Source organism: Hylobates moloch, unplaced genomic scaffold (assembly GCF_009828535.3).
Source record: "Hylobates moloch isolate HMO894 unplaced genomic scaffold, HMol_V3 SCAFFOLD_5, whole genome shotgun sequence".
Lineage (NCBI taxonomy): Eukaryota > Metazoa > Chordata > Mammalia > Primates > Hylobatidae > Hylobates > Hylobates moloch.
The window spans coordinates 92,756,216-92,764,894 of NW_026652280.1; the positions used below are offsets into that span (position 1 = coordinate 92,756,216).

At 43.9% G+C, this 8,679-nt stretch overlaps 1 pseudogene; it reads right to left on the bottom strand.

Annotated features, from left to right (window-relative positions):
• Positions 1 to 8,258: 8,258 nt before the first annotated feature.
• LOC116470143 (U2 spliceosomal RNA) lies at positions 8,259 to 8,431 on the bottom strand (annotated as a pseudogene).
• Between the last annotated feature and the right edge of the window lie 248 nt (positions 8,432 to 8,679).

The following is an 8,679-nucleotide window of genomic DNA, read 5'->3' on the forward strand; positions in this document are numbered from 1 at the left end:
TCTATCGCTCAGGAAATTACAAGGGTTTTCAGAGCTCTGTGCCAGGAACTGGGTCAAAGACCAAAATATATTTCTTTCTTTTTTTTTTTTTGAGACAGAGTCTCGCTCTGTCGCCCAGGCTGGAGTGCAATGGCGCGATCTCGGCTCACTGCAAGCTCCACCTCCCGGGTTCACACCATTTTCCAGCCTCAGCCTCCCGAGTAGCTGGGACTACAGGCACCTGCCACCACGTGCGGCTAATTTTTTGTATTTTTAGTAGAGATGGGGTTTTACTATGGTCTCAATCTCCTGACCTCGTGATCCGCCCACCTCAGCCTCCCAAAGTACTGGGATTACAGGCGCGAGCCACCGCGCCAGGCCCAAAATACATTTCTTAGTATAAATAACAACATCATAGTATATTATATATATATACACATACTAACATACACAATATGGTACATATAATATGAGACATAGATATGTTTACAGATCTAGTTAACATCTCTAACTACTTGGTTTTTAACCACGTACTGAATTATGTTTGGCCAGACTCACCCTCCACCCAGCCAGGGCCCTAAGTCCCATCTCTTATTTTTCAAGGTAAACCAGTTGAGTCACCACCTGCTCTGTTAGCCACATCCAATGTGACTCTGGGGTCTCAGATCTTTCTGGCAACCGCGCATAAGCCCAGACCCTACTTCAGTCCTTGGGGAGAGAAAACTAGGGAACTCCTCTGCCCCTCAGAGGCCCTGTTTTTCCATTGCCTTGGTTCTGTTGCTACCACACTGGGCACCAGGGAGAGCAAATCCCTATAGGCCATGTGTGACTTCTCCACCACCAGAAGGCTGCTCCATGGGGCCTGACCCTGCCAACATGTGACTGTTCCTAGAGGAGAAGAGTTCCCTCCTGCAGGGTCACAGCAGCCCCAGATACATCAGCCTTGGGTAACAATTCACAGCCACTTGCTGTGGAAGGGCCCACAAAGAAAACCAAGGAGCCGGGCGTGGTGGCTCAAGCCTGTAATCCCAGCACTTTGGGAGGCCGAGGCGGGCAGATCACGAGGTCAGGAGATCAAGACCATCCTGGCTAACACGGTGAAACCCCATCTCTACTAAAAATACAAAAAATTAGCCGGGCGTGGTGGCGGGCGCCTGTAGTCCCAGCTACTCGGGAGGCTGAGGCAGGAGAATGGCGTGAACCCAGGAGGCGGAGCTTGCAGTGAGCCGAGATCGCGCCACTGCAAGATCTGTCTCAAAAAAAAAAAAAAAAAGAAAACCAAGGAAAAAAAATATATGAAAATTGTGCACTGTGCAAAATACCTTTTTTTTTTAAGAGATGGGGTCTCACTATGTTGCCCAGGCTGGTCTCGAACTCTTGTACTCAACTAATCCTCCCACCTCTACCTCCCGAGTAGCTGGGATTATAGGAATGAGCCACTGCACCTGGCTTAAAATACTAAAAATATGTTATCAAATTTAACCTGATCACCTCAACCCCTCTACAAAGCAGGCATTTTTCTCTGACTTGAGTTCTGCTTTTTTTGGTAAGTTCCTCTTGGGAGACCTTAATTCATGTTTTAAAATTAATTAATCAATTAACATTTATACAGCACTTACTATGTGGCAGACACCGAGTGAGCAGCTTTACAAACATTAACTCGCTGAGCCCTCATCACAGCCCTATGAGACGAGCACTACTATTATTCCCATAATAGTCACAAGCAATGAGCTCAAAGTCACACAGCTAATAAGTGGTAGAAGTGGGATACCTGTTCTGCCAGTGGAAATGTAATGGAGGTAACTCAAAGTAGGAACTTGTGCACATGAAGTATATTGGCAAGGGCATGGAGAAATAGGTACTCTCAGGTATTGCTTATGGGAGGGCAAATTTGCAAGGCAATGTGACAATATTGAACACAATTTAAAATGCATATGCAGTAGTTACTTTGACCTTGATAGTCTTCCTCTAGAAATTATTCACAGATATTTATATGCATATGAAAACATATGGACAAGTCATCTTATTGCACCATGTTTGTATTAGTAAAGGCTAGAAGCAACCAGAATGATGATTAATAGGACATCAGGGCCGGGCATGGTGGCTCATGCCTGTAATCCCAGCACTTTGGGAGGCTGAGGCAGGCGGATCGCATGAGGTGAGGAGTTCAAGACCAGCCTGGCCAACATGGCAAAGCCCCGTCTCTACTAAAAAATACAAAACTTAGGCCAGGCGTGGTGGCTCACGCCTGTAATCCCAGCACTTTGGGAGGCCGAGGCGGGCAGATCACAGGGTCAGGAGATCGAGACCATCCTGGCTAACACGGTGAAACCCCGTCTCTACTAAAAATACAAAAACAAACAAAATTAGCTGGGTGTGGTGGCGGGCGCCTGTAATCCCAGCTACTGGGGAGGCTGAGGCAGGGAGAATTACTTGCACCCGGGAGGCAGAAGTTGCAGTGAGCCAAGATCATGCCACTACACTCCAGCCTGGGGGACACAGCGAGACTCTGTCTCGAAAAAAAAAAAATAGGACATCAGTTAAATGAGTTATAATACAGCCACACTCTGGAAGACTATAAAGCTGTGAAGATGAATGAGTGAAATATATTGGCACTGAAGTAAAGTCCTCCAAGATGTATTTGTAATGAAAATACAAAGCACAGAGCATATGTGTGTTTTCAAGGCTAATATCCAAGCCAAAGTCTAGGGTCTGACTCCAGGGAAGGTAAACACATCCTCTATCTATTACCGTACGAATGTGGTGATAGCAGCCCAACTGAATTTGTTTCCATTTCAACATATAAATTTGGCTGTGTGGGGAGGGGGTAAAATTCAGGCCACAGTGGGGCTTTAGTCTCCCTGTCCTGGTGCACACTTTCCCCACGAAACTGAATCTGGAACCAATAGAGAACACAGAAAAAGGCAACGGGGATTACCCACTCCCCCGCGCACGCACTCTTGGACCGCAGCTCCTCTGGTTAGTGACAAATATCCCTCCTCAATGTTAAGTGCCTGCCCACTCGCTGCTGCCACCAACTCCAAGGTATTGCCTCCTGGCAGGGGCAGAGGAGAATAGAAAAAAGAAAGCAAAAACCAAAATGGGATTCTCTCCGCCGCTCCCTAGCAAACGCGGGGGCGCGCGCACGCGCACACACACACACACACACACACACACACACACACACACACACACTCCCCAGATAAGAAAGAGAAGGCTTCTCCTGGAACGCTTCCCGTCTGGACCTACTGCACGTTTCTGAGTTTCCAGCAGCTGTCTTTGAGTTCAGCCTGGGCAATACCGAAGGGGAAAAAAATATGTAAACTTTCCACCATTTTGATGGAATTTTTTTTTTTTTTTTTTTTTGGAGACAGAGTTTCGCTATGGAGTGCAGTGACACAGTCTCGGCTCGCTGCAGCCTCTGCCTCCTCGGTTCAAGCAATTCTCCTGGCTCAGCCTCCCGAGTAGCTGGGATTACTGTGGATGCGCCACCACGCCTGGCTAACCCAGCTAATTTTTGTATTTTTAGTAGAGACGGGGGTTTCACCATGTTGGCCAGGCTGGTCTTGAACTCCTCACCTCAAGTGATCCACCTGCCTCAGCCTCCCAAAGTGCTGGGATTACAGGCGTGAGCCACCGCGCCCAGGCGGAGCTTTGAATTCTCATCTCTTTCCCCAATCCACTGGCTACAATTTGCTTTTCAGAGTCCTTAGCTGCTCCGTGCCTTCTGAAAGATCTGTAGTTGCAGCCAATGTGATCAGAAAGTATTGGGAAGATCACAGAGATGGGGGAGATCAAGAGAGACATCCCAAATAGTTGTGTATGAACTCATGGGGTTCACCCCGTGCTTGCATGTATGGATCTCACCCCAAACAGAATACCACAGGCTTTGTGAACTCTGTTGCAGGCAGCTCTCTGCCCAGGTCACTAAATGACCTCAACTTAGTAGAAGCCAATTATAGTTTGGCCAGACTTGGGGGCACACAGGTGGGACTGATCTGAATAGCCCTGCAAATACTTTCAAAACTTTACTTGGAACCACAGCTCACACAAAGCCAGTTGAAATTTCTGACCTGAACTTCACTTCTAGGTTACCTGCTAAAATAAAAAATATTGGCTGGGTGCGGTGGCTCACGCCTGTAATCCCAGCACTTTGGGAGGCCAAGACAGGCAGATCATGAGGTCAGGAGATCGGGACCATCCTGGCTAACACAGCGAAACCCCATCTCTACTAAAAATACAAAAATTAGCTGGGCATGGTGGCACGCCCCTGTAGTCCCAGCTACTTGGGAGTCTGAGGCAAGAGAATGGCATGAACGCAGAAGGCAGAGTTTGCAGTGAGCCAAGATCGTGCCACTGCACTCCAGCCTGGGCAACAGAGCAAGACTCTGTCTCAAAAAAAAAAATCAACATTATTTAGCCAGACCGACAATGAAATAGAGAGAAAGGACAGAAACTACTAAATTCAGGAAAGAAAGAAGAAATATCACTACAGATTCCCTCCTCAACACTTTAAAAGGCTCATAAGTGAATATTATGACAAACCAAGGCATAAAAACTTGGTAACTTAGATGAAGTGGACCAATTCCTTGACAGATACAAATGACCTCAATTTTCCCAAGAACAAATAAACAGATACCCTGAATAGTTCTCTATCTGGAAAAGAACTTGAATTTGTACCTAAAAGCCCCTGAAAAAGACATCTCCAGGTAGTTTCACTCACAAATTCTAACAAACATTTAAAGAAGAAATAACACCAATTCTACACAATCTCATCCAGAAAACAGAAGAGAACACTTCCCAGTTCATTTTGTGAGGCCAACATCACTTTGATATCAAAATCAGACAAGACAATAAAATTATAAACCAAAGATCTTTTGGCCAGGCGTGGTGGCTCACACCTGTAATCCCAGCACTTTGGGAGGCCGAGGCAGGCGGATCATCTAAGGTTGGGAGTTTGAGACCAGCCTGACCAACATGGTGAAACCCCATCTCTACTAAAAATACAAAAATTAGCTGGGTGTGGTGGCACATGCCTGTAATCCCAGCTACTTGGGAGGCTAAGGCAGGAGAATTGCTAGAACCTGGGAGGCGGAGGTTGCGGTGAGCCCAGATCTTGCCATTGCACTCCAGCCTGGGCAACAAGAGCAAAACTCTATCTCAAAAAAAAAAAAAAAAAAAAGAACAACAACAACAACAACAAAAAAAAAGATCTTTCATGAACATAGACATGAATCTCAACAAAATATTAGCAAATTAAATCCACCAATATACATGCATGTGTGCATATCTTACCATGAGCAAGCAAGGTTTATACCAAGAATTCAAGGATGGTTCAGTATTTGAAAATCAATTAATGTAATCCACCATGTTAACAATCTAAAGAAGAGGCCAGGCGCAGTGGCTCATGCCTGTAATCCCAGCACTCTGGGACGCTGAGGCGGGCAGATCACAAGGTCATGAGTTTGAGACCAGCCTGGCCAATATGGTGAAACCCTGTCTCTACTAATAATACAAAAATTAGCTGGGCATGGTGGAGGGTGCCTGTAGTCCCAGCTACTTGGGAGGCTGAGGCAGGAGAATTGCTTGAACCTAGGAGGCAGAGGTTGCAGTGAGCCAAGATTGAGCCACTGCACTCCAGCCTGGGCCACAAAGCAAGCTCTGTCTCAAAAAGAAAAAAAAAAAAAAAAACTAAAGAAGAAAAAAATCAATCAAATAAACTGATGTAGACAAAGCATCTCACAAAATTCAGTGGTCATTCTGGTAAAAGGACTCAGCAAACTAGGAATAGAAGAGAGCTTCCTTAGCCTGAATAAGGGCATCTACAAAAAAAACAAAAATAAGCATCATACTTAATGTTGAAAGATTGAACACTTTCCCTCTGAGATCAGGAACAAGACAAGGTTATTCATTCTCACCACTCCTATTCAATATTGTACTAGAAGACCAGCAATAAGACAAGAAAAACAAACAAAAGACATGCATTTTAGGGCCAGGTGCGGTGGCTCACGCTTGTAATCCCAGCACTTTGGGAGGCCGAGGCGGGTGGATCATGAGGTCAGGAGATCGAGACCACGGTGAAACCCCGTCTCTACTAAAAATACAAAAAATTAGCCGGGCGTGGTGGCGGGCGCCTGTAGTCCCAGCTACTCAGAGAGGCTGAGGCAGGAGAATGGCGTGAACCCGGGAGGCGGAGCTTGCAGTGAGCCGAGATCGTGCCACCGCACTCCAGCCTGGGCGACAGAGCGAGACTCCGTCTCAAAAAAAAAAAAAAAAAAGACGCATTTTAGAAGGAAAGAAATTGTGTTTTTCACAGACAACTTTATCATCTCTGCAGATGATTCCATGGAATGTACAGAAAAGCTCCTAAAAATAATAAATGAGTTCAGCAAGACTGTAGGACATACTGTCAACACACGAAAATCAATTGTATTTCAAAACACTAGCAGTAACTGATTGGATTCTGATCTGAATTCAATTGAAATTTTTTTAAAACAGCATTGACAAAACCTTAAAAAAACAAAATACTTAGGCAGAAATCTAATAAAATGTGCAGGATCGATATACTGAAAACTATAAAACACTGATGAAAGAAATCAAAGAACACCTAAGCAAATATAGAAACAGGCTGCACTTGTGGATGGTAACATTCAGTATAGTTAGGATGACAATTTCCCCAAAATGTTCTATAGATTTAACACTATTCTAATAGATATTCTATCAAGATTTTTTTTGTAGATGCAGATAAGCTGATTCTAAAACAATTTTGAAAAAGAAGAGCAGACCAGGTGTGCTGGCTGATGCCTGTAATCCCCGAGGCCAAGGCAGGTGGATCACTTGAGGCCAACGATTCAAGACCAGCCTGGCCAACATGGTGAAATCCCATCTGTACTAAAAATATAAAAATTAGCTGGGCCTGGTGGCACACACCTGTAATCCCAGCCACTTGGGTGGCTGAGGCGCTTGAACCTGGGAGGCAGAGGTTGTAGTGATTTGAGATCACACCACTGCACTCCAGCCTGGGTGACAGAGTGAGACTCCTGTCTCAAAAAAAAAAAAAAAAGCAAGGTTGGAAGACTCACTCTACCTAATTATCAAAATTACCATATAACTACAGTAATCAAGACTGAATAATATTGAAGAAGGGATAAACACACAGATCAATGGATCAGAATACAGAGTCCAAAAATAGATCCACTCAAAATGGCCAATTGATTTTGACAAGGGTCCAAAGGTAATTCAATGAAGAAAAGATAGGCTTTTCACCAAATGATGTTGAAACAACTGGACAACCAGAGGCTGAAAAATCTCAGATCTAAACCTCACACCTTAAACAAAAATTAACTCAAAGTGGACCATAGATCTAAATGTAAAACTATAAAACTTCAGAAAAAAACATAAAAGAAAACTTTGCAACGTGACAGTAAGCAAGGAGTTTGTAGATATGACACCAACACATGAACCATTAAAAAAAAAAAAAGTGACAAATGGAGTCTCATCACAATTTAAATTTTTTCTTTGCAAAAGTCACTGTTAAGAGAATGAAAAGACATCTCACACTGGGAGAAAATATTTGCAAATCACATATTCAAAATAGAACTTGTATCCAAAATAGGTACATAGATATCAATTGTAAGAAGCTATAAGAAAACAAATGACTGATTTAAAAATGGACAAAAGATTTGAACAGACATTTCTTCAAAGATGATATACAAACAGCCAATAAGCACAGTAAGAGATGCTCAATATCATTAGCCATTAGCAAAGCACAACTCAAAACCACCATGAGATATCGCTACACACCTACTAGAGAGGCAAAAACCAAAAACAAACAAATGATAATACCAAATACTGATGAGAGTTCCCGTTGTGGAGCAACTGGGGAGAATACAAAATAGTGTAGCCACTCCAAAAACAGTTTGACAATTCCTTAAAAGTTAGGCTGGGTGCAGTGGCTCATGTATGTAATCTCAGCACTTTGGGAGGCTGAAGTGGGCAGATTGCTTGAGTTCAGGAGTTTGAGACCAGCCGGGGCAACATGGCAAAACTCCATCTCCACAAAATATACAAAAATTAGCCAGACATGGTGGCATGTGCCTGGTCCCAGCTACTTGGAAGGCTGAGGTGGGAGGATTGCTTAAGCCCAAAAGGCAGAGGCTGCAGTGGGTCAAGCCAGCACCAGTGCATTCCAGCCTGGCAATAGGACAAGATGGCAGCTTTTGCCACTTCTATTCAACATAGTATTGGAAGTCCTAGCCAAAGCAATTGAGCAAGAAAAAGAAATAAAAGGCATCTAAATTGGAAATGAAGGAGTAAATTGCCTTTTTCCTCACATGACAAGATCTTATATGTAGAAAACTCTAAAGACTACACACACACACACACACACACACACACACACACACCCCTATTAGAACTACATTTGATCTTGGCCAAAAGGCCAAGAAGTGATTCTGTTAGAATGAATGAACAAATTTAGCAAAGTTGCAGGATACAAAATCAACACACAAAAACCAGTTGTATTTCTAAATGAACATTAAGAAAATAATTCAATTTACAATAACATCAAAAAGTATAAGGCCAGGCATGGTAGCTCACACCTGCTATCTGAACACTTTGGGAGGCCAAGGTGGGAGGATTGTTTGAAGAGTTAGAGGCTGCAGTGAGCTGTGATTGTACCAGTGCACTCCAGCCTGGGCA